This window comes from Zea mays, chromosome 3, assembly GCF_902167145.1.
Source record: "Zea mays cultivar B73 chromosome 3, Zm-B73-REFERENCE-NAM-5.0, whole genome shotgun sequence".
Classification (NCBI taxonomy): Eukaryota; Viridiplantae; Streptophyta; class Magnoliopsida; order Poales; family Poaceae; genus Zea; species Zea mays.
This window is the reverse complement of record NC_050098.1, coordinates 60,282,258-60,308,981: the sequence shown is the minus strand read 5'-3', so window position 1 is coordinate 60,308,981 and position 26,724 is coordinate 60,282,258. Positions and strand designations below refer to the sequence as shown.

The 26,724-nt window shown below is 43.1% G+C and overlaps 1 pseudogene; it reads left to right on the top strand.

Moving 5' to 3' along the window:
- The window catches only part of LOC103650139 (ubiquitin-40S ribosomal protein S27a-like), a 77,980-nt pseudogene that overhangs the window by 40,173 nt on the left and 11,083 nt on the right, over window positions 1–26,724 (top strand).

The following is a 26,724-nucleotide window of genomic DNA, read 5'->3' as shown; positions in this document are numbered from 1 at the left end:
TATCGCGTAACACTAATTAGGTTTGTAATATTTCCGTCGATATGCTTTCATGTGCATAATGCATTCCATTCAGGTACGTTAATTAATCACGTGATGCAGAAGACGACCCAAATCGACCCCAAGCACGAGCTAATCTGCAGGATGATGTAGATGGATAACCCGATCAAGTACCAAAACAAAGGCTGCTCGTCAAGCGAACGTCGTCTAACAACACTAACCTAGTGTTACTCAGGCAAGCCCCGGTGCATTTGCCACCTCCTTGTGTTTTAAAAATCTTTTTCACTTACTTGATGCATTAGGTGATAGGAGTTGATTGCTAAAACAATTCCTGCATTACCTTCCTTGAATTTGATTACCTTCCTTGATCACCCGTTTTACAAAAGATTTTTGATGCTTAGCCTTGCTTTAGAAAAACAAAATGTTTTGTTTTTACAAAAGATGATGTGGCAAAAGTGGGTGGGATGTTTTCAAAAATAAAACTTGATAGTGGATCCATCATGGCCGTGATGGGTTCAACATCGGAAAAGATATACCTCTGCCAGGTACCAGACTTTGGGTTGACAATAATAAAGCTGAGACCGAGCGGTTGACTTGCACGAGAAAGGAGTCTCAGTGTAGTGTCTCCGTCTGAGTCGATTAAGGACCGTGCCGATGTGGGCCTGCTGACCGAGGACCCTTTAACTGGTCACATGCCTCATCATGGGTAAGCTTTGCCTCGTGCAGACTAATACCAGAATAAGATAACACGCAATGGGCGTGGAGAGATGGCGAGAGTAGCGTGTACCCTCCGTGGCAAGAGGCTGGACGGTGGTGTATCTGTGCTCTCGTTTGGCGTGAATCTGATCTGGTCTTAAGAACCCCGGTGGCGAGTTGACATATGCAAGGGTTAAGTGCTACATATGTCGTGTGATTGGAGATCCTCAGCTGAGTATAATCGATTCGGATCGCCGTAACTTCGTGGACATGAAGACTTGGTCACTGACTTACACGTAGAAATCCAGTGCAGATAAAGGGTTGATAAGAAATTGGCTAGTGCAGGTCAAGTGATTGAACTAGGGTAGAAAGAACTCTAGATGCAGGTAACTTTACTCAACCTGACAAATAAAAATGGATTTTTAAGGATCCACTCATAGTAAGCTTTTCTGCAAAACAGAGTCTTTGATTCTTGATAAGCCATACCTTGAATCCCTCTAGCCAGCATACCCTTGAGAGTCTTTTCTTTAGTCGGGTAAGTCTTGCTGAGTAATTCTGTACTCAGGGTTTTATTCCCTATTATTTTTCAGGTCATAGTTTTGTGCTGCTGATGATGGTGTAAAGTGCCGGTGGGCTCGGCCTTCTTATAAGTCTAAGTAACCCTTCTATACTTCTTAATGAGGATGGTCACTTGAGCTAGCATATATTTCAAACTTATACTTTTGCAATCAGTCCGATAAAATAATGTAAAATTTTTGTAACTTGTAAAATTTGGTAATAAGATTTCTGCTACAAAAATATTGGTGTGTGTGATTTGTGTTACTTAATCTTGCGGTCCTGGTTATAAGTGGTTTATCCGATGTCCTTGGGGCAATCGGACGAATCCTGTTAAGTTATCTGGTGCACATGCATAGCCGTCTGAGGTCTTTGAGACAAGGACAGGTGCATGTGGGCCCAATAACTTGGGAGGTTCTGCCACAGTGTACTAGATGTGCTGGAGACAATAAAAGCTTTAAGCTCTACTCTAGGGAAAACTGTCAAGGCTTCGAAAGCGCAGATTGAAACTGAGACAAAGCTGACTGAAGCTGAAGCTACAATGAGCTAGGCCGACGTCGAAGCTGGGCCTTCAGAGCCCACCAAGGAGAAATCCTTGGAAACTGGAGAAAAGGCAGCGGAAGAAGAAGCTATAGAACAGATTCTGCCTGAAAAAGCTGCCACTCCTACTCCCGAAGCGCCTTCCGAAGTTCTTGATTATATTATATGATACGCTTCGGGAAAAAGATTATCTGAAGAAGTGATTTTTGAAGCTAAACACTATGCCCGAGAACTGAAATACCCGAAAGGGGCCCTAGTGTTCAATGGCACAGATGAAGATGATTTCTTGTATTGCCTCCCAGACAACAAAGAATTATCTGTCTGCCGGGAGATTGCCAGAAGTATGGGGTTCCTGAAGCTTGAAGCTGGCCTCTGCGCCATGACGAAGGACGATCTTGCGGATAACCTTGCATATAACAGTCTGAAGGTACAAAAATTGTATATTTGGAAGTTTATGAATTTTGAATTATTCTTTTGTTCTTATATTAACCCGTTCATTCTTTTCATATAGGGTTTAATACTTAGCAACGCCTTAAGGGCGCAAAAGAATGCTGAAGACGAGAGTTGCACTATTGCTCTCAACAACCTTTGAACAGAGGTTATTAAGCTGAGGAACGAAGCTTTGGAAAAAGACAAAATTCTACTTACATTGGTGGACAAAGTAATGGGGGATGAAGCTAACTATAAGACCCAATATGAAATCCAAAGGAACGAGATTGAAAACCTCCAAAAACAACTGGCCGAAGCCAAATTGAAATGCGCCATTGCCGAAGCTGACCGAGATGCCAGTGATTACTGGAAAAATTATTGGGAGAAAACAGTTGCAGAACTTCGCTCATCGAAAGAAAGATGCTTTGAAAAATCTGTGGAATGTGTAAAAAAGATAAAGACTAGCTTCACCAATGTGGGCGCGTACTCGAGTGAAGACAACTTCATAAGAGGCGATCCTGAGGGCCCAATTGAGTGGATCAGCAGTGGAGCCGAAGCTTTTGAGGAAATTTTGAGTGACCGTGGGGACGTCTGTGCCTTCTCTGGTGCGAGGGGAATTGCAGCTATTTTGGAGAAATCAGGTTGTGAGCATGTTAAAACCTTAGCTCAGGCCGAAGCTGCCCTCTGCATTGATGATACGAAGGACCCTTCGGTCGAAGCAAGCTTAATAGGTGGAAATTTTTTCACTGACACATGGGAAAATGGCGGCCGAGGAATGGCCCATGAAATAATAAAGAAAGACGAAAAAGATATTCATGACACTCGAGAGTCAGTAAAAGCAGCTGAAAAGGCTGCGGAGCTTGAGAGACGAATAGGTATTACTTAATGGTTTTTAACTTTGTTGTTTATTTTTGTGACTTCAAACTGATTTATGTTTTCTACCGCAGCTGAACTATCTCCTCCCCCAGAGCCCTTCGAGTCACTGGCCGACCCAGAGGCAAAGGAATCAACAGAAATTATTAAGATGGCCAAAACTATTGTAGACGAAGTCGTTACCCAACTGCTGACCGAAGCTGCAGATAAAGTTTTGAAAGAAAAAGAATAGTTATTGTAAAAACATTGCTAGAATATTAATGTAACAATTGCTGGACAGTACTTGTGATATTTGGTGCTCATGGGTTTTGAATGTAAGATATGAATGGTTTTGTAATTCATTTCTTTGTGATGCATGAAACTTCTATGTACATACCGTTTTTGAGCCTTCGGTGAAAAAACACCTTCCCTTCTTTTCATGCTTCGTAAAGAAGAGCTTTTATGCTTCATAAAAAATCTTCCAAGCATCGCAAAAACATTATTGCTTCGTCAACAATAGATTTTTTCCTCCATATCAGAGCTGATGAAGTTGTATTTCTTCAAAACTTATTTTGTGCCTTAGCACAATTTCACTTTTTCGAAGCATTCTCCGAAGGTCAACATTGTATCCCCTTCTTGTGCCATTGATGCAATATGATGTATGATGTTATGTTATGCGAAATGATGTGATGATGTTATGTTATGCAAAATGATATTTATGCCGAAGACACACACTCACACCCCCATAGTGGAATACACAATCTCTTTGCCGCTTATTTTTCGGCTTCACCACTTATTTTTCGTATCAGCACTGACTTTTCGCTGTAAGTTCTTGTTGGGGACCTTCGGCATCCGAAGGTCCTCAAAAACAGGATTTAATAGTGTTTCTGGAGTATAATGTGTGAACAGGTATCTTCGGACTCAAGTCAGGCATCACAGTAGACCAGAATAATACGAAGGTTGGTGAAGCGCCGAAGGTGTAAGCAGGAAAGCTTCGGCGTGACAGCAGCAGGTGAAACCGACTTAAAGATGAAAAGGCTATTTAGACCTCGACAAATTACTATAGAATTATTATCGAGTGTAAAGGGCATTAATGTAATTTTGCACGGGCTGCGTCCCGTGCCTATAAATAGGTGAACAGTACTCCCGTACTGTTCACGCTGACTTGGCATTCGCTTTTTGCGTCACGCTTGTACTATCATCTCCTTCCAGCTGAAGGTACACTTGTAATTCAACGATATTTCTGTTTATGCTTAATAATAATACATAATTGTTCATGTTGTCATCTATATTCCTTACATTTCACCCTTCGTCATTATATAATGAATTTATGAAGGTATACCCTTCATAACCTTCGTCCGAAAACCATTATACCCAAAGGGAAATAATGTTTCGAAGGACGAAGGACTTTAACGATTAATATTTTCTATGTTGCCTTGTTCTTAACTCATAGCATTTGAGAACAAGTCCCCAACATTGGCGCCCACCTCCGGTGAACTCACTTCCACTCTGAGTTTTTTGAACACCTTCGGCGATCATAAACTTTCGTTATGGCGCCGAAGAAGGCTTCAGCGACTGGGGCTGCAGCTCTGCAACCACTGGACCACAATCAGGAGACAGTCTCCCTGCGGGAGGCCCGAAGCCAGAAAAGGAAGGCTGTCAGCCCGACACCACCAGAGGACGAGTTAGATCAAGAAATCAGAGATATGGAGATGCTTCATCAACAAGTACAGAGGAAGAAAGAAAAGATGGCCAGGTTAGCTGAACTGCAGAGGCAGATAGACGAAGCCTCTGAAGAAGTTCGTCATCTTGCTCAGGATGAGCAACACCGAAGGCCTCAGCACCAAGACCTTCATCAGGAGGGTTTTCCCAACGAAGATGACTGGTATGACAATTTCCATCATGGGAATTTTGTTTTTGATGATGCTTCTCCTCTATCCGCTGAGCTGCAGGCTACACCTTGGCCCCCGTCCTACAAGCCGCCTCAGCTTCCCGTATTCGATGGCCACTCGGACCCGAAGCAGTTTTTAATGAGCTACGAAGCAACAGTATCTTCGTATGGTGGAAATGCTTCAGTCATGGCCAAATCTTTCGTTATGGCTGTCAGGAGTGTTGCTCAAACCTGGTATTCCTCCCTTCGACCAGGAACGATCACTTCATGGCAGAAACTGAAGGACTTGTTGTTAACTAGCTTCCAAGGATTTCAGACGAAGCCGGTCACTGCTCAGGCTCTGTTCCAGTGCACCCAGGATCACGAAGAATACCTTCAGGCGTATGTCCGAAGGTTCTTGCGTTTGAGGGCACAGGAACCAACGGTGCCCAATGAAATTGTCATTGAGGCCATGATCAAGGGGCTTCGGCCAGGACCGTCAGCTCAGTACTTCGCTAGGAAGCCTCCTCAAACTTTGGAGAAGCTGCTCCAGAAGATGGACGATGTTGGGGACTTGTTCTCAAACGCTTCGGCTTGGAAGGAGATGAAAATACAAGTGTGACACAAAAGCAAATGCCAAGTCAGCGTGAACAGTACGGGGGTACTGTTCACCTATTTATAGGCACAGGACGCAGCCTGTGAGGAATTACAAGTATGCCCCTTATAAAAACTTACAATATTGACCCAGACCTTTATGGACTAAAAGGTCATTCTATCTTTAAGTCGGTTCGCAATGCCGAAGCTTTACGAAGAGGAACCTTCGGCTATTTTATACAAACAGCTTCATCCGAGGATCGCTTCTCTCTATAAGACCTTCGGCGACGAAGCATGGTCCCAACAGTAGCCCCTTTCGCGGTGCTAGATCGTTTTTCGTAACGAGCTTGATCCGTGAAAAAAGTTTCTTAAGCTTCGGAGCGCCGAAGGTCTCAAAAAACACCTTCCCTGAGCTCGTTGTCGAGAAACGATTCAATTTCCCTGCGCGTGGCGGCCCCACCGTGCAGAATTACTGTTCAGTCTTTGCGGCCCACCGTACAGCGAGTGCGAGCGGGTGTCCGCCTGGTGTAAAACTTCTGGCGCTTCGCCTTCTTACCTGCGGCACTATATAAACAGACGAGTAGGTGTGAAGTTACCACAGCATTTACTGCTATTTGCACTGTTTTGCTGCCAAAATTTGTAACCATCGCCGAAGCTTGTTTGTCAGAATTGAACGAAGCTCCATCTTGAAACCTGCTTCGGAGAAAAAAGTATTAAAGTTTCACAAGTTCTTAGCTAAATGGCAAGAGTCCGTTCTACCGCTAGGGTTGAACGCGAGGGGGAGGAAACTGAAGCTTCGGAGACCGTCCCTATCTCCGAAGCCATGCAACGGTCCGGGCTAGTGATTTCGGAAAAGATTCCTATTGATGATGCAGAACAAGCAATCGCTGAAGCAGAAGGAGAAGAAGCAGAGGAAACAGACTCCGAAGATGATTATCACCTTGCCACACCAAGCAAACCCAGCCATTTGGACTTCGGGAAATCTACTGTTTCGAAGGCTGATTTGTCCAAGATGGTAAAGTCAGGCTATTTTACTGAAAATCAAAAGAAGCTACTACGCTTCGGAGGAGAAGAGACTACCCCAAAGCCGGAGAAAGATGAAATTGTTATTTTTAAAAGCTTCTTAAAGGCTGGGTTGAGATTCCCCCTTCATGGGATTATTGCAGAGATATTGAAGAATTTTGGAATCTATTTTCACCAGCTAACCCCTAACGCTATCGTTAGGCTTAGTGTTTACATTTGGGCACTCCGAAGCCAGGCGATGGAACCATTTGCTGACAGCTTCTGCCGAGTTCACGAACTGCACTATCAGACAAAGGCTAGAAAGGATGGTTTACATGAGAACTTTGGTTGTTATAATTTTGCTTATCGGAAAACTACGAAGTATCCTGTGATCAGCTACCGAAGCAAATGGGCAGCTGGGTGGAAATCGGAATGGTTCTATGTTAAGGTTGATGATGATAAAGAAAAACTTGTGCAAAGCCCACTGGAACTGACCTTCGGAGAAACCCGCCCCCAGTGCCACATGTTGCCAGAGGGTCCAACTCAAAAAGCAATGTATGAATTCAAAATAATTGCAGAAAATATCAGTACAAGAGACCTGGTCCAGGAATTCTTGGCTTTCAAAGTTTTCCCTAGTGTAAAAGAGTGGGAAATGCCGAAGCTGGAGGGGGAAAAGAAAAAGGGTGAACTTGTACGCTTGCCTTACTACTTCAAATTTAAGAAATTCTTTAAAACTCCTTGCCAAGAGTGGCTAGATACGATTGAAGTGATGTGCAACGAAATACTTGGTAATTATTCCAAGAAAGAAGATCAATTGATGACTGCAGCCTTCGGCAGCCGTCCAAAACGAAGGCTGAATCGAGTATTGGACGCCCTGGGCTTCGAATACCCAGACTACGAAGATCTGAACAAAGGTGCCAGGGGCCAAAAAAGGAAAAGGGCAACTGAAGCCTTAGATGAAGGTGAAAAAGAACCAATAAAGAAGAAAATTCAAAAGAAAAAGAAAACTTCTTCTCCGAAGCAACAAATATCCGAAGCAGAAGAAACTCCCGCATCGCCTTCTGCTGCTGTTGTTGAGGAAATTCTGAAGGTAATGACTGAATCTTTACCTGCGAAGCTAAGTCCACTGGGTCCTCAACTGACAAAGTTTTTTCAGAAGGACAAGGAGCCCGAGAAATCAAGGAAAACAATCAAAGCAAAGAAACAAAGAATCATTACCGTGACAGAGGTAATTGACAAAACGCCGCCAAGAGCTTCGGCCCAAAAAACACGAGCGGCTGCAGAGGGAGCAGATATTGAAATTGCACCTTCGGAGGCCGCAGCCGCCGAAGTTACTTCAGCTGAAGATTTTAATTTAGAGAGCACAATTGAACATATTGACCAAATGCTACTAGACATGGCTGCAGAAGAAGCTGCTACTGCTGCCGGAGAAACTGTGACCGTAGCGTCAAAGAAAGGAAAAGAAATTGCTGACGAAGCTTCAAAAAACGAAACCTTCGCGTTCCAAAACTTAGTTGGAGAACATCTAACAAAAGCTGAAATAGAAGAGCTTAAAGAGTATGCCCAATCCTGCGGATACAAACCTGGGGCACTCCTCTTCGGAGGTGTTGATGATGAGAAATTAGAGTGTATTCGGGACCAAACAGGGGCCAGAGTTATTAGTACTCTGTCCAAGAGTATTGGATTTCCGAAGCTAGAAGCAGATATCAGCCGCTACCGACGACAGCATGTCGTTGGTAGTTTGTTTTACTCCAACTTCAAGGTAAATGACTTGTCCCCTAACTTTTATTGCTTCTAATAAAAACATGTCTGACGAAGGTTGTGTTTGTGTAGAGTATGCTATTGAGCAAAGCCTTGCAAATGCAGCAAGATCTTGAAGATAAAAAGCATGAAGTTATAATTGGAAATTTGGAAAACAAAATAAAGGAGCAATCAGATGCTTTTGAGAAAAAGAACTTTGAACTCCAGGCAACCGAAGGTTTACTGGCGGAAGCTGAAGCAAAAATATTAGAACTGAACACGAAGCTTCTCCGCCAGTCTGAGCAGTTCAAACAAGAAAAACAAGATCTCAATGCAAAACTTGAAGCCGAAGCTCAGCAAAATTCGGATTTGAGAAAACTACTGACAAATCTTCAAGAAAAATGCCTAGAATTTAGCAACAAGTGCATTCAGCGACTAAGAAAGATTTTTCATTCAGTTGGAGCTAGTAGCGAAAAGTTTACCCCCTCAGCTGAAGACCTACCAAAAACCTTCGAACACATTGAGGGGGAAATTGACGAGCTCGACGAAGTCATAGCTGGGCATGGTGACTTCTGTGCCTGGGTGGCTTCTCGAGGGACTGCTGCAGCCTTCATGAAAGCTGGCTGTGATCATGGGAAAATTGTCAATAGGCCAAATTTTACTTTGTCACCATCAATCCTGGATGACATCCCTGATCTCGCCCGAAGCATCTCGAATCGATTTGTAAAGATGATATGGACAAAAGGTGGTCGAGAGAAAGCTGGAGACGAAGCTCGTAGCCACCTTGATCCAGTAAGAAATCATACCTTGTGCTTACCTTTTCCTATGAACTTGATTCTGACTTCCAATGACCCTATTCATGTAGGATGACGAAGCCGAAGCTGATGATCAAAAATAACGTCGAAACCGAAGCTCCTTGGTGGTTTAGATAATAGACTGCAGACAGTACTTGAAAAACTTTTGAGAACTTTTGTAAATGTAAACAAAACTTCCATGTATACTATCCATACCTTGTAATATATCCTTAACCTTTTGACTGATGTATGAGAAATGCTTTGATGTGGACGAAATCTCCTTTTTTGAGCCGAAGGCGAAAAAAAACACCTTCCCTTCTTTTCGTACGCAACGAAGCATAGAAAACAACATTTTCCTTTTTACCGAAGCTCTCCTTTATAAAAACAACAGTTTCCCTTCTTTTTTGTGTACGAAGCTCTTTTTTCCCTTTCTTTTTCCTTTTCTTGCCGAAGCAACCATTTTATGTGATGAAGATGATTATCCTACATATGCCTAGATGAATGTTTATGAATGCAAATGCTATGATGTAATGTGTTGTGCAAATGAATGGCCAAACACGTATCCGAAGCCATATTCATAGCCATTATTTTCTTAAAAACATTCACACCTCAGCTCTGCATTCCCTTAGGAACGACTTTGGAGCTTCTTCGCCTTTACTTTTGGCGGAATCAGCGTTGACTTTTCGCTGTAAGCTCTGCATTCCCTTAGGAACGTCTTTGGAGCTTCTTCGCCTTTTACTTAGGCGGTATAAGCTCTGCATTCCCTTAGGAACGTCTTTGGAGCTTCTTCGCCTTTTACTTAGGCGGTATAAGCTCTGCATTCCCTTAGGAACGTCTTTGGAGCTTCTTCGCTTTTACTTTTCGGCACTCGATGGTGCGCTCTCAGCTTTTACATTTACATTCTTTGGGGGATTTTGCTCTTATAAGACTAAAAAAGGAAATTACATATGCTGGCCCCATTAAAAACCTTTCTCCCCCTTTGGAAAGGAAAAGAGTGCCATGAAAGAAAAAATAAAAATGTGAGAAATTACATCGAATTATACATAATATCGCCGAAGCTCATCCGCATTCCAAGATCTAGGAATGTCGTTGCCGTCCATGTCTTTCAATCTGTATGAACCGGGCCTTGACGAAGATGCTACTAAGAAAGGCCCGTCCCATTTCAGCTGCAATTTGCCCACTGTTTCCGGGTTGGCCACCCTCCGAAGCACCAAGTGCCCTGGCTCAATATTTTTTAGCCGAACCTTTCTATCCCGCCATTTGACTGTTTCAGCTTGATATTTATTAATATTCTCCACGGCTTGCAGTCTGATCCCTTCTAAAGCATCTTTTTCTATAGAATAAGCAGCTTCGGAATCTGATTCTGCCGAAGCTACTATCCTTATTGATCCGGCTTTAGCTTCTTCTGGAGTTATTGCTTCGTCACCGAATAACAACTTGAATGGAGTGAAGCCTGTAGATCTTGATGTTGTCGTGTTGTGGCTCCACACCACTTTGGTTAGCTGATCTGGCCATTTTCCTCTAGGTTGATTGAAGATTAGCTTCATTATTCCTGTCATTATAATGCCGTTGGCTCTTTCAACGAGTCCATTTGACTCCGGGTGCCTGACTGATGCGAAATGGATCTTCGTACCAATTTGGTCACAGAAATCCCTGAAAGCTTCGGAGTCAAACTGTGTTCCATTGTCCACAGTGATAGCCTTTGGCACCCCAAAACGACAAACAATATTCTGCCAGAAAAATTTTTGGATGGTAGCCGAAGTTATTGTGGCTAAAGGCTTCGCCTCAATCCATTTAGAAAAATATTCCACAGCTACCACAACATATCTCAGGTTCCCTTGGGCTGGTGGTAACGGACCTAACAAGTCAAGGCCCCACCTTTGCAATGGCCAAGTGGGTTGTATGAGCTGTGTCAAGGACGAAGGTTGTTTTTGATCTCTTGCACATTTCTGACAACCTTCGCACTTTTGAACCAATTCTGCTGCATCCGAAGCTGCCTTCGGCCAATAAAACCCTTGACGGAAAATTTTTCCGAGTAACGGCCTAGATCCAATGTGAGATCCACACAGGCCTGCATGTATTTCTTTCATTAACTCTATACCTTCGGTTCTAGATAAGCATTTAAGCAGCGGAGCACAAACTCCATGTTTATACAACTCCCCTTCTATCATGACATATGGGCGAGCTCTTGCTTCTATCCTCTTGTTATAAGCTTCGTCATCTGAAAGAAACTTACCCTGAAGGTAAGAGATGATCTCGGTTCTCCAATCTTCGCTAAAAACAGGAGATATATTAAGAACTGCTCTTTCAAGAAGTTCCACCGAAGGTGCTTTTATTGTTTCGAAAAATACATCCGAAGGTAAAGGCAGCCCCTGTGCTGCTGACTTAGCTAGCAAATCAGCATGCTCATTTTGTCCTCTAGGGATATTTTTGACAGAAAACCCTTCGAAGGAAGCTTCAACTCTTCGAACCATATCCAGATATTTTTCAAGCTTCGGATCCTTAACCTTGCAACTTTTGTCAATATGACCCGAAACAACCTGGGAATCAGTTTTAAGTATGGCTCTTCTGATTCCCATTGCTTTTAACTTTCGAAGACCTAGAATCAATGCTTCGTACTCAGCAATGTTGTTTGTGCAATTAAAATCAAGCTTTGCTGCATAACAAGTTTTGACTTTGGAAGGTGAAACCAACACAGCAGCCGCTCCTGCTCCGAAGGTTCCCCAAGATCCATCACAAAACACTGTCCAGGCTTCGTTGTCTTTATTTGTTTCCTCCTCCTGAGCCCCTGGCGTCCAATCAGCAATAAAGTCTGCCAGTGCCTGTGACTGAATCGAAGATCTATGAACATATTCAATACAAAATTCATTGAGCTCTGCAGCCCATTTTCCAATCCTTCCAGTAGCTTCTCGGTTCCTCATAATATCCTTCAGAGGTTGCGAAGAAGGAACAATTATGTTGTAAGCTTGGAAATAGTGCCGAAGCTTCCTGGAGGCCATCAAGACAGCATACAGTATCTTCTCCAGCTCTGTATAATTTTTCTTTGACAAACTAAGAACTTCGGATACAAAATATATTGGGGCCTGCCTCTTGACTTGACCATCAAGCTTCTCCTGGACAAGCGCTGCACTTACCGCTGAGTGCGAAGCTGCCACATATAATAACAAAGGAGCCCCAGGCATTGGTGGGGTCAATGTTGTTAGATCTATTAAATACTGTTTTAATTCTTCAAAAGCCTTCTGTTGGATTGATCCCCATTGAAAGACTTCGGCTGACTTCAGCACTTCGAAGAATGGTAAATTTCTCTCTGCTGATCTGGATATGAATCTATTGAGAGATGCCAATCTTCCTGTCAATCTTTGAGCTCCCTTCTTCGTAGTTGGTGGCTCCATCCGAAGTATAGCTTCAATTTTACTTGGATTAGCTTCAATCCCCTTTGTTGAAACCAAGCATCCAAGAAATTTCCCCTTCTTCACTCCGAAGACACATTTTTCTGGATTTAACTTTAAGCCAGCTTGCCTGAAACTGGCGAAGGTCTCCTGCAGATCAGCAATATGATTCTCCTGCTTCGTGCTTTTGACAATGATGTCATCAACATAAGTTAACACATTTCTGCCTATTTGGGATTGAAGAACCTTCGCAGTCATTCGACTGAAACTTCCTCCAGCGTTTTTGAGCCCCTCAGGCATCCGAAGATAGCAATATGTGCCACTTGGAGTGATGAAGCTAGTCTTCGGCTCATCTTCCTTCTTCATCCAAATTTGGTGATAGCCTGAATAGCAGTCTAATAGACTCATGAGCTCTGACGAAGCTGCTGCATCAACTAAAGAGTCTATCCTTGGTAACGGGAATTCATCCTTCGGACAAGCCTTGTTAAGATCTGTGAAATCGATGCACATTCGCCACTTGCCATTGGCCTTTTTTACCATAACAGTGTTAGCCAGCCATTCTGGGTACTTTACTTCTCTGATAACTCCTGCACTGAGGAGTCTTTTGACTTCGTTGCGAGCACCTTCGGCCTTATCATCTGACATTTTCCGAAGCCTTTGCTTTCTGGGTCTGAAAGATGGATCGACATTGAGCGAGTGCTCAATGACATCCCTATTAACTCCGCATAGATCATTGGCTGACCATGCAAAAACATCTTTGTTATTGAACAAAAACCTTATCAAAGTTTTTTCCTGCTCTTCGGATAGTTGAGAGCCTAACAGTACCTTCTGCTCTGCTATGTCCTCACATAAGAGCATGGGCTTCGGCTGATCTGCTGAAGCTGCTTTCTCCCTTCTGAATTTGTACTGTTCACAAGCTTCGGCTCCATCTATATTATGGATTGCTTTGGAGTCAGTCCAGTTACCTTCGGCCCTTCTTGCGGCTTCCTGACTTCCATGGATAGCAATGGGTCCCTGATCCGAAGGTATCTTCATGCAAAGATAAGCAGGATGAAGGATTGCTTCGAAGGCATTAAGAGTACCACGACCAATAATTGCATTGTAAGGATATTCTATGTCAACAATGTCAAACACAACTTGCTCAGTTCTAGTGTTGTTGATGAATCCGAAGGTCACTGACATGGTGATCTTGCCCAGTGCTACAATCTGTCTTCCTCCGAAGCCACAGAGAGGATGTGTAGCATCATGAATCTTATCTTCTGGCTCTTGCATTTGTCTGAAGGCTTTAGCAAATATGATGTCAGCTGCACTGCCTGTGTCAACCAAGACATTGTGGACCAGAAATCCTTTGATAACACAAGAGATAACCATGGCATCGTTGTGTGGGTAATCTTTGAGCTGAAGGTCCTCTTGGGAGAAGGTAATAGGAATGTGAGACCATCTTGTCTTGATGAAGGGTCCTTGCACCCCAACATGCTGTACCCTTCTCTGTGCTTCCTTCTTCTGTTTCTTGTTAGCTGGCTCTGAGGACGAGCCACCTGTGATTGGTAGTATCAGCTTCGGGTCCGAAGCAGCTCCAGCTTGGTCGTTGAACGAAGCCATCAGCTCAAAAAGTGGAAGTGAGTTCACCGGAGGTGGGCGCCAATGTTGGGGACTTGTTCTCAAACGCTTCGGCTTGGAAGGAGATGAAAATACAAGTGTGACACAAAAGCAAATGCCAAGTCAGCGTGAACAGTACGGGGGTACTGTTCACCTATTTATAGGCACAGGACGCAGCCTGTGAGGAATTACAAGTATGCCCCTTATAAAAACTTACAATATTGACCCAGACCTTTATGGACTAAAAGGTCATTCTATCTTTAAGTCGGTTCGCAATGCCGAAGCTTTACGAAGAGGAACCTTCGGCTATTTTATACAAACAGCTTCATCCGAGGATCGCTTCTCTCTATAAGACCTTCGGCGACGAAGCATGGTCCCAACAGACGAGTACATTCGGGCCGATAACGATTTTCGCCAAAGAAGGGAGGAGGCTTTCAGGTTTTCTGAAATGACCAGGGGCTTCGGAGGGAGGTTCTACCCGAGGCACGTGAGATCAATTCATAACTCTACACAAAATGATGATAGAGGAAGCCAACAGCAAAGGCCACAATGTTCCTCACAAGCTTCGGGGCAACAGCAAAGCTCCTTCCGACCACCAGCTCCAAGAGGCAGAGGCGCCAGGGGCTTTGGAGGAAGATTTGGCGATCAACCGAGAAGAATCTTTTGCTTATTCTGCGGTGAGAACAAAGGCCATACTACCAGAATGTGCCATGTTACTATTCAGAAGCAAAAGGAAATAGCTGAAGCAGCAGCACAACAAGCTCAGCCGAAGCAGGTCATGCATACATCTTCGTATCATTCGCCCTACATCCCAGAATATGTGGGCAATCATCCTGCAGTTTCTGTTGCTTCGGCGAGTCAGCCTCAAGCTTCCTGGCAACAGCCTCCGCCTCCACCTCCGTTGCAACAAGGCCAGCAGCCAGAAGGGAGCCAGTATGCTCCACACCAGAGGGATTTCAGAGAGCAGTCCGAAGCTCGTACAGTCAATAGCACTGTGCCAGAGTCAAAGCACATCTATTGACAAATATCCTACCTTAATAGCAATCTTTTTCATTCAGTTTTATTTTCTGTAATAAAGGACATTGTTTAGGTTTCATGTAATTAGTTTCGTTCATTCCTACAAGGAAAAAATATCTTCTTCACAGGCTTATATTGATTAAAGTTCAAAGACTTGTGATAACAAAAAGAACCTTCGAACTATCGAAAATTCTTCGAAGCAACAAGAAGTCGTTCTAAGGAACGCAGAGTAAGTTTGCCGAAGTCACAAAAAAGTCATTCCAAAGGGAGCGCAGTGTAAGTTTTCTGCTCCAAAGTCGTTCCAAAGGGAATGCAGAGCATACAGCGAAAAGTCAACGCTGATACCGCCTAAGTAAAAGGCGAAGCGCGAAAAGTCAACGCGAATACCGCTGAAAGTAAAAGGCGAAGAAGCTCCTAAGGGAGGCTTACAGCGAAAAATAAACGCTGATTCCGCTGAAGTAAAAGGCGAAGAAGCTCCTAAGGGAGGCTTATAAAAGATTGTGTTTTATTGCAGGGATGCGTATGTATCTTCGGAATAAACATCATCTCACATAACATAACATCATCGCATCATTTCGCATAGCATGAGCATCATACATCATTTTGCACATGGCACAAGAGGTGGACACATTATCAATCTACAGAATAACGCTTTGAAAAAAGGGAGAAATCATAGTCACAAAAAGATACATCATTGATCTTCGGAAGTGTAGCTTCGGAAAATATTTTCACGAAGCCTGGATATTATTCATCAGAACATTGGATATTGTTGAAACAAAGAAGAATTCTTCTTCACGAAGCATGAAAAGAAGGGAAGGTGTTTTTTCGTCAAAGACTCAAAAGCGGTACGTGTAAAGTTTCATGCATCGTAAAGAATTGACTAACAAAAATAGGTATATTACATTTGGGGTTACAAAATGTTATAGTATATTACATTTCAGAAGTTTTCACAAAAATACTTAATCTTCTCTCAAAACGACTTCTGCAGCCTCGTTCAGGAGCCGATTGATGACTTCGTCCATAATATCTTCAGCCATCTTTTTAATTTCGTCGTCTCCTTTCGGCTGAGGGCCCGAAGGCGCTTTAGCAGGATCTGAAGTAAGACAGGATACGACTACATTGCTATTACAAATCGCAAACAAATCTTAAAGCCTAAGATTACAACACAATAAAAACTATTAGTTAATACCTAATTGACCTTCGGCCTCTGCGCTCTTTTCAGCAGCCTCAGCTACTTCTCTAGCATCGTGAATGCCCTTTTCACTTCTTCGAATAATTTCTCCGGCCATTTCTCGGCCACCATTATCCCAGATATCGGTAAAAAATTTTCCACCAATTATACTAGCTTCGGCCGAAGGATCTCTTGCATCTTCAAAGGACAAAGCAGCTTCGGATTGTGCTAAAATTTTTACATGCTCGCAGCCCTTCTTCTCTAAGATGGTGGCAATCCCTCTGGCACCAGAGAAGGCACATATATCTCCTCGGCTATTTAAAATTTCTTCGAAGGCCTCAGCTTCGTGGTCGATCCATTCGATGGGACCTTCGGGATTGCCTCTCGTAAAGTTTTCTTCGCTTGAGAAGGCGCCGACCCTGGCGAAGCTAGCTTTTAACTTCTTAACACACTCTATAGATTTGTTATAGCATCTCTTTCTGGACGAACGAAGCTCTTCAACAGTTATTTCTAGGTGATCGGCCCATTGGTCGCTGAGTTCTCGCTTTGTTTCTTCAAGTATGCGTTCTTCCTTGGCTCTGGCCAGTTGTTTCCGAAGATCTTCAATTTCGCGTTTCTGAGCTTCAGCTTGACCTTTAAAAGCAGCTTCGTCTTCCTTTATTTTATTTATCAATGAGTGTAATATTTTATCTTTTTCAAGACCTTCGTTCCTCAGTTCAATAACTTCGGAACGAAGGTTGCTCAGGGCTATAGAACACCCTTCGTCTTCAGCATCTTTCTGTGCCCTGAGGGCATTGCTAAGTATCAGGCCCTGCAAAGAGAAATATGTGTGCGTCAATAGGTTTAAACAAACGAAAAATTTTGGACTCAACAAAAAATACAAGGATTTCATTTGTCGCACCTTTAAGCTATTGTAAGCCAGGCTGTCGGCCAGATCGTTCTTCGACAGCACCGAGAGCCCGTCTTCTAAAGTTGGGAATCCGAAGCTCTTGCTCACCTCCCGACAGACAGAAATTTCCTTGCTGTCGGGGAGACAATACAAGAAGTCTTCTTCTCCACTGCCATTGAATATTAACGCCCCCTTTGGATATTTCAGTTTTTGGGCGTAGTGCTGGGCTTCTTGCTCTTCTTTTTCTGATAGTTTTTTCCCCGAAGCATGACGAACAATATAATCACGAATTTTGGGGGATGCTTCGGGGGTAATGACACCGGTTTCTTCAACAAAAGTTGGCTCTGTTATTTTTTCTGCCTCACTTTCCAAGGATTTTATCTTTGTAGGCTCTGAGGGCCCAGCTTCGGCTCCAGTCTCTTGCCCTGGAGCTTTAGAATCAGAAATTTCAGTTGTTGTTTCAGGAATGACAGCAGCCCTCTTCGGAGGTGTGCTTGAAGATTTGATCGTTTCCAGTACATCTAGCACATTAGCCATTCTCTTTCTTTTCGGAGTCACTGCTGGCACTTTTTGATTTCTTACTGTCTCAATGTTTGCTGCAGGACTCAAAACTTCTGATGTTTTGGATCCCTCAGTTGCTTCTTTTACCTCTTCCATTTTTTCTATGGACGGCGCTTCGGCCTTCTCTTTCGTTTCTGATAACAAAATCTTTGATTGTTCCAATTCTATCTTTGTTGGCACTTCGGCCGTTTCTGCGACTTCTGGCAGCAAGGTTGGCTCGGTTGGTTTTTCGGCTTCGGTGGCCGAAGAAGTTTCTCCGGTAAACTCAGGCACCGAAGCTGGTTCAATATAGCGCGGCTGATGTGTAAGGACCTTTATCTTCTTTCTTTTCGGTTCTGGCTCGCTAGGAGCAGTTGCAGCTTCTTCTTTTGCAGAGGTTGTGTTTTTTCTCTTCCGTCTTCGAATGGGATAGCAATAGTCAGGGTAGACAAACCCGATTGCATCAAATACCCGATTCAGCCTCTTCTTTTTTCGGCCTCCGAAGGCTGCTGACATTGCAGTGTCTTCGGCCTTCGAGTAAGCCCCAAGCAGTTCATCACTTAAATTTTCAATACTTTTTAACCAGTCATCATCTGGCTCAACGAATTTATCTCCAAATTTAAAAGTGTACTTCAACCTGATAAGTCCACCTTCGTCGGCCTCTTTTACGGTCTCTTGTGGCATTTCCCATTTCTCCGCGAGCGGCCATACCCTGAAGGCAATATGCTCTTGTACTAAGTCTCTCGTTCCAATGAAAGAGCAGACTGCGCCGAAGGCCCTCTGGCATTCTTCGGCAGCTTCATTCATTTCAACCTTCGGCCTCCGAAGGCCGAAGCTTTGCCAAATAGGGCGCATAATTATACCTTTAATATCTTCTCGTATTGTCAGACCATTCTTCACATAAAACCATTCTGTCATCCAGTCGCCGGGCCATCTCTTCCGAAAGGTTGGCACGGGGCAGCTTGACCCGGACCGAGAAACGAAACTGTAGCAGCCAAAATTATTGTGATACTGTTCCTTACCCCAAGGTTTTGTCTCGTATGATAATTCGTGTATATTACAGAAGCTTTTTGCATCAGGCTTCAGACCTTGGCTTCTCACGGCCCACACGAAGATATTCAGCTTTATAATTGCCTCGGGGGTAAGTTGATGGAGATAGATTTCGAATATTTTCAGCACCTCCACAACGAAGCTGCTCAAGGGAAATCGCAGTCCAGCTTTCAAAAAGCTTCGGTACACTATGACTTCATTCTCTTCGGGATGTGGGCAAGTTTTTTCCCCTTCGTCCGCCCTCACAATGGACAAATCCCGGAAATACCTTCCTCTCATATTGACAAGATGATTTTCTTTGATAGTTGATTTACCATAAACTGAATGGCTTGGGCGCCAGGGACGATCTTCTGAGTCTTCACCACCACTGTCCACATCATAGCTGTCACTGTCACCAGTATCCTCAGACAAACCTTCCAGAATCTCCTTAGTGATTTTTTCTGTGTTGGTCTTTGACATCGCTATAAGAAACCCCAAATTTTTCTCTTCGTCGAGGCTCAGCTTCGTCTCAGCAGCAGTCTTCTTATCTTCGGACATCTTCGGAGACACTAAAAAACTATTTTCAAAGCCGAAGCTTCAAAACTAAAAGCTTAGCAAATCGTAGTGCACAAGAGCTAAAAATTGAGTGAGCGGGAGCAGTTGGCCAGAGAGCGTGTCAAATGCGTTTGCGGTATGGCCGTATTTATACGCCAAGTGCGTTGAAAATTGAAAGACCCCGCTTGTCAGTGAATGTTGCTATTCTAGCAAAGGGAAGGTGTTTTTTCGGACCTTCGGCGTAAAGCCTTCGTCCAGGTCGCAATCTAAATTTATTATTTTGAACAAATTAATATTGCGAGGGGCTACTGTTGGGGACCTTCGGCATCCGAAGGTCCTCAAAAACAGGATTTAATAGTGTTTCTGGAGTATAATGTGTGAACAGGTATCTTCGGACTCAAGTCAGGCATCACAGTAGACCAGAATAATACGAAGGTTGGTGAAGCGCCGAAGGTGTAAGCAGGAAAGCTTCGGCGTGACAGCAGCAGGTGAAACCGACTTAAAGATGAAAAGGCTATTTAGACCTCGACAGATTACTATAGAATTATTATCGAGTGTAAAGGGCATTAATGTAATTTTGCACGGGCTGCGTCCCGTGCCTATAAATGGGTGAACAGTACTCCCGTACTGTTCACGCTGACTGGGCATTCGCTTTTTGCGTCACGCTTGTACTATCATCTCCTTCCAGCTGAAGGTACACTTGTAATTCAACGATATTTCTGTTTATGCTTAATAATAATACATAATTGTTCATGTTGTCATCTATATTCCTTAAATTTCACCCTTCGTCATTATATAATGAATTTATGAAGGTATACCCTTCATAACCTTCGTCCGAAAACCATTATACCCAAAGGGAAATAATGTTTCGAAGGACGAAGGACTTTAACGATTAATATTTTCTATGTTGCCTTGTTCTTAACTCATAGCATTTGAGAACAAGTCCCCAACAGTTCTGCATTCCCTTAGGAACGTCTTTTGAACTTCTTCGCCTTCTATTTCGGCGGTATTCGCGTTGACTTTTCACGCTTCGCCTTATATTTCGGCGGTATTTGGCTCTGCATTCCCTTTGGAACGACTTTTGAGTAGAAAACTTACACTGCGCTCCCTTAGGAACGACTTTTTGTATCTTCGGCAAACTTACGTTGTGTTCCATAGAACGACTTTTTGTAGCTTCGGAGATACTTGTAATGTGATTTTTAGCCGCGCATTCCCTTAGGAACGACTTTTGTGCTTCAGCGACTTTTTTGGACTTCGTGAGTCTGTGGAGAAGATATATTTCACTTATGGAAAAACGAAGCTATTACAAGAAATTGAAAATGACAAGAAAACTAGGTTTTCAATAATTGTTCCTTAGTAAAAAAGGAAATAACAGTGAATGTAAAGACTGTTTCAGGGGTAGGATATCTCTCAATAGATATGCTTCGATTCTGGCACAGTACTGTTGCTGTGCGAGCTTCGTACTCCTCCCTGAAATCTCGCTGCTGATGGGTCTGTTGGCTCCCTTCTGGCTGCTGACCTTGTGAATATACAGGTTATAGTGGTGGCGGAGGTGGGGGCTGTGGCCAAGATGCATGTGGCTGACTAGCCGAAGCAACAGACGCTGCAGGATGGTTACCCACATACTCTGGTATGTAGGGTGAGTGATACGAAGCAGTATGCATGACCTGCTTCGGCTGATTCTGCTGAGCTGCGGCTTCTACTATTTCCTTTTGTTTCTGAATGGTGACATGGCACATCCTTGTAGTATGGCCCTTGTCCTCACCACAGAATAAGCAATAAATTTTTCTAGGCTGATCCCCAAACCTTCCTCCGAAGCCCCTGGCGCCCCTGCCTCTTGGAGCTGGCGGCCGGAAAGAGCTTTGTTGCTGCCCCAAAGCTTGCGAGGAATACTATGGCCTCTGTTGTTGATTTCCTCTGTCGTCACTCTGGGTGGAGTGAATTGACTTGACATGCCTTGGGTGGATTCTTCCTCCGAAGCCCCTGGTCATCTCAGAGAACCTGTAGGCTTCCTCCCTTCTTTGGCAAAAGTCATTGTCAGCCCGAATGTATTCATCCATCTTTTGAAGCAGCTTCTCCAAAGTCTGTGTAGGCTTTCTAGCAAAATACTGGGCAGTAGGTCCTGGATGAAGCCCCTTAATCATGGCCTCAATGACAATTTCATTGGGCACTGTAGGCGCTTGTGCTCTTAGGCGCAAGAACCTTCGGACGTATGCTTGGAGATACTCCTCATGGTCTTGCGTGCATTGAAACAAAGCCTGAGCTGTGACTGGCTTCGTCTGAAAGCCTTGGAAACTTGTTACCAGCATATCCTTGAGCTTCTGCCATGAAGTAATAGTTCCTGGCCAAAGAGAAGAATACCACGTTTGGGCCACATTCTTAACTGCCTGACGAAGGACTTGGCCATGACAGCTGCATTGCCTCCGTATGAAGATATAGGTGCTTCATAACTCATCAAAAACTGCTTCGGATCTGAATGTCCATCATACATGGGGAGCTGAGGTGGCTTGTATGATGGAGGCCATGGGATAGCCTGCAGTTCTGCTGCCAAGGGAGAAGCATCGTCAAAAGTAAAGGTATCATGATTAAAATCATCATACTATCCATCCTCGTTGAAGAAGCCTTCTTGATGAAGCTCCCTATGTTGGGGCCTTCACTCTTGTTCGTCTTGGGCAAGATGGCATACTTCTTCAGTGGCTTCGTCAATCTGCCTTTGAAGATTGGCTAGTCAAGCCATCTTCTCCTTCTTCCTTTGTACTTGTTGATGAAGCATCTCCATATTTCTGATTTCTTGGTCCAACTCCTCCTCCTGAAGTGTTGTACTAGTGGCCTTCCTCTTCTGGCTTTGGGCCTCTCGAAGAGAAAGGGTCTCCTGGTTTGGGTCCAGTGGCTGCAGAGCGACATCCCCTGTTGCTGAAGCTTTCTTCGGTGTAATGACAAAGGTCAGTGCTTGCCGAAGGTGGTCGAAAAGGATTCACCGGAGGTGGGCGCCAATGTTGGGGACTTGTTCTCAAATGCTATGAATCAAGAACAAGGCAACATAAAATGTTAAATATTAATGCCCTTCGTCCTTTGGAACATTATTTCCCTTAGGATATAATGATCTTCAAACGAAGGTCATGAAGGACATACCTTCGAACATTGAAGGTATGATGGTAACAGAAAGAATCATGTAAAATATAGAAGATAACATAAACAATCATATAGCATTATCAATTCATCTTCACTATATTATCATGGGAAAATAAAAACAATCTGAATTATGTTCTATTAAGTGTATACGTCGAGTGTGTTAAATGGATCCTATGTATGCAGAGTGTAGTGTATTGTCTAGGCAAAGAATTGTGGAATAGACAAGTATGAGGCGTGCAATTAAGTAGAGATTGAAGTGCAAATCCTATGCCATGTGATGGGATTCGTGATTATATAGGGGATATATTTGTTGATGTGACGAGTAGTTTAGAAAATGCTAGATTGTGTGGAGGATGTATTGTTAAGACATGAGTGTCGGAGTTCATATATTAGTGGTTACGCTACGATGATCGATGCGTCTCGAGTGCACGCCACAATATGGTTGTATGCGAGACAGGGTAAAATAAGGTATGCTCGACATGAATGTTCGGTCGTTGTAGGTAGAAATTGACTTGGCTTAAATAGAGAGGTGGTGACATGCCAAAGTAGTCATCACTTTCTCTATGTTTATAAGTCGAGTCAAAATGCGGGATACTAGTGGTACGCTAGGCAGGCGGTGTCCAAATAAATTAACCGGTCGATGTGGTAGTTGTCATGCGTGATTTATTGTTACTGAGTAGTTGAATTACGAGTTATGTGAGGATTATGTTAGAAACTAGTATGCGGCGTGTAACTATGTTCGTGTTGTGAATGATAGATCAATAAGCATTGTTGGTGTCAGTAGCAAGTGGGATGATTTCGGTTGTGCGATAAATTTTGAAGGGCGAAGAACATGTGTAGTGTGTCGATCAAGTTAACCGATAGGTTCCGTAAATATGCTTGTGATGCTTTTATGTGCGTGGTAGGATCGACGCCTTGTCGTCGTAGTCTCGGGAAATTTTTGGAAATGTGCTGGTGCTCTATTGATGGGGTTGAATGTACTTGTGATGTATTAGAATAGCTATGTGTCGTGCAAGTATCCAAAAATGGCAAAAGGTGGTGTATGTTGGTAATTAGAAAATAGTCAAGTCGTTAGCCAATAGCCAAGCTTATGTCGAGATTTAAAATATGGGCAATTTGATTTGAAATCATGCTTATCTAGGCGTGTGGTTAAATAATAATAATTTTGGTTTGTGTAGCGATGTGATGACATGCCATAAGTAGTCATCGCTTCCTCTATATCCTTGAGTTGGGTCAATACGCATTATATGTTCATCGAAATACACTTCTCACACTGGGTGGAGTAGAATTGTAGGAGTCTAATGGTTAGTTAACTTCAATCAACCTTAAGTTAGCAAATATGGTGAATGCATTTGTTAATTGTGTACTGTAATTCTAGCGCACGAATTAACTTGGATAAAATCAGTAAGACTACTTGTTGGTCCTCATTTGATTATTTTAACTCTAACAAATGGTAAATTGTTGGGGGTAATTCAAGTCTTTAGAACATGGCAATTCTTGAAGTATATAGGAGCTGAAATTTATTAATTGCTGTTTTGGGATGCACGTACTGTTTTCACCGTGCTGTATGTTTGATGAACTGAATTATGTTTTATGTAGAAAAGTCATATAGAAGAGTTGTAGATAATCTTATTATCTTACTTGTGTTAAAATTTGACAGCCATAAGTCTGATCATCTAGAGGTTGTGCTTTTCACAAATTCAGTAACTGAATCTGTCCAAATTCTGTATAGATTTCAGAGATAGCATTGTTTGATTAATTAAATGTTACAATCAGTTCATGGTCGTTATAAGAAAGTTATATATGCTTTTCTTATCTTGCTTGTGTTAAAATTTCATAACCATATGCCTGATAGTTTAAGAGTTATGAATTTTACAAAGTGGTTGATGTGTTCTATCCACTGTCAGAACAGAATTCGAAAACTGTATTGTTTGATTTAGTTAAACTTTGAATCACTTCTTGGTGATTATAAAAGTTGTGTAGTACTTTTGCTGAGCTTTCTAAAAAGTATTGGATCACCCTTTTTGGTAGTCTTAATATTAAGTTATGGATGTTTAAAATGGGAAGACTGAATCTGTCCAGTTCTGGACAGCAAAGCCTTCGTAGTGTATTATACTCTTTGTAACACCCCTGGTGTTACTGTCACTAAAACTTGAGCATAACATCATGAGCATTAGCATATCACATGTTTGTCACACCTAGAGTGCATTCACTAGGTAAAAAGTTCAAAATGTTGGACTGATATGACTTGATCTGTGGTTAACCCTATATTAGAGCACTTAACTCTAAACCGGGCTTATGAGTGAAAATGAAACCCAAATGAGTTAGAATCTCAAAACTTAAGAGAAATGATCTTAAGATATCACATTTAATGGACTTGGATAGCACCAAAACCCTAAATATGTCAAAACCCTAAAAAGACCCCTGGAAAAACCCTAGAGTGAAACCCTAGGGGGCTAAGTGTAAAATTTGTACCCTTTTGGACTCAAGTGCAAAAACCAAGGTATTAGGGCACCTCAAATCATATGGTTCACACCTTTGTGGATTTGCAAATCAAATTATGGAAATTGGACCTATTTGCAAAAAGGTACCCTAGGAATCATATGTGGCTAAGTCTGAAAACCAGTGCATAGAGCCAACTTTGGAAATCTGTATCTGTCAGTTTATGAAGAATTTGCCCTAAGTCAACACATCAAAAGTCTAGAGCTACTATAGGAGCACAACTTTGCTTAAGTGATTAAGCATTGTTGACATACAAAAATTGGAGATAATCAGTCCTAAAGTCTGGCTGTCAGACTAAGACTCTATGATATTCAGAGAAAGCAGTGTATTGGATCAACTTTGGGACCATGTGGAGCTCAATTTGATGGATGTTTAACTAAAACCTATGTGAAAAAGTTAGAGCTGGTTTGTTAGGCTACAACTTTGATGCAGAATGTTGATATGGTCACCACACGAAATTTGGAGCAAATTGCCCCCAAACAGGCTTTGTCAGACTGATTGAATGAGTAGCGCGATGGTACAATGTTAGGATCAGATCGCCACGTTCAGGTACCTCACCACCGGCGACCTTGCACGTGGATTCGTGCCATCACCACGATTCACGCCCGAATTAAACGCGGATAACGATCCCCGGGTAAAAGATCTTGCCGCGGATGAGCTTGGAAGTACTGTGCGCTCGGTTATACATTTGTGCTCACCGGCGACGTGACCGAGCGGCCATCACCGGCGTGTTTGCCATTTACCATGGGGGTGCCACACCTTAGGTCGTTTATCGCATCGTCATGAGTTGTAGTGACCATCCAGTAACCGTTGTAGCTCAATTGCCCTGCGATTGCCATGGTAGATCACCACCGTGACTCACCCCCTTCTCGGCCGCCAGCTCAATCCCTTCGAACTGGACAACACCGCTCACGGACTCTATAAATTGAGCATGCCATGAGCTCTGTAGGGTAATTACCCATCCAAAGCACCATCACTTGCCTTCAATTGTTCACCAAAGCCCCCGAATTGCTCACTTCCCCCAAATCAGTTTTCCGTCGCCGTGGAAAAGCTCTCACCGTGGCCAGTGCACTTCAGGTCCATTCATGTCCTCTGCTCTCTTGTTTCAGTACCCTTATGAGCCCCTGATGCTTCTCGACCCGACCAATTAAGCTAGAACCCATTGAATCGCCGGGAACACTTCGTGTTATCCATTGATCATATGGTCACCGTGAGCAGAGAGGTTGGGAGATCGAATCGTGCAATTGATCGAGGGGAAACGTTTGTTAGATGTTGAATTAGGTATCAGCCAAGTTAGAGCACCGGCCATTGCGTGTCTTGGCCAGTACAGGTTCGCCGGAGCTCGGTCTGCCGCTGTGCTGCGTCGTGGACCTGATGTTGTGAAGGAATATAAATCCAGGGTTTTTTTGCAGCTGTCAGTGAAACGCAGGAATAATGCCGCGACCCCTTTTCAAGTTATTCAAATTGACAAGGTCCTCTACGCAAAATTAACCACGTGGGCGCGGGCACGTGTATTTTGCCTGGGCATGGGCCGTGTTGGGCCGGTTTCAGCCCAATACTATTCATGCTTTTTCCTTTTTCTTTTTTCTTCCAGGATTAGAGAAATCATAGAAAATTCTAGGAAAATGCTAAAATGGTGAAACCAATTTTGCTGGCTTTCTAAATTTCTATAGTATTTAATAAAAATAATTTTATGATTTTAGTGCAAACAAGGAATTTTGGGGTATTTAAAATAGCCAAAACCTATACTCCTGGAATTTTAGAAATTGATTAATAACTCCAAAAATCACTAAACTTTTTGGATAAGCTTAGAATAATATTTAGGAACTTTG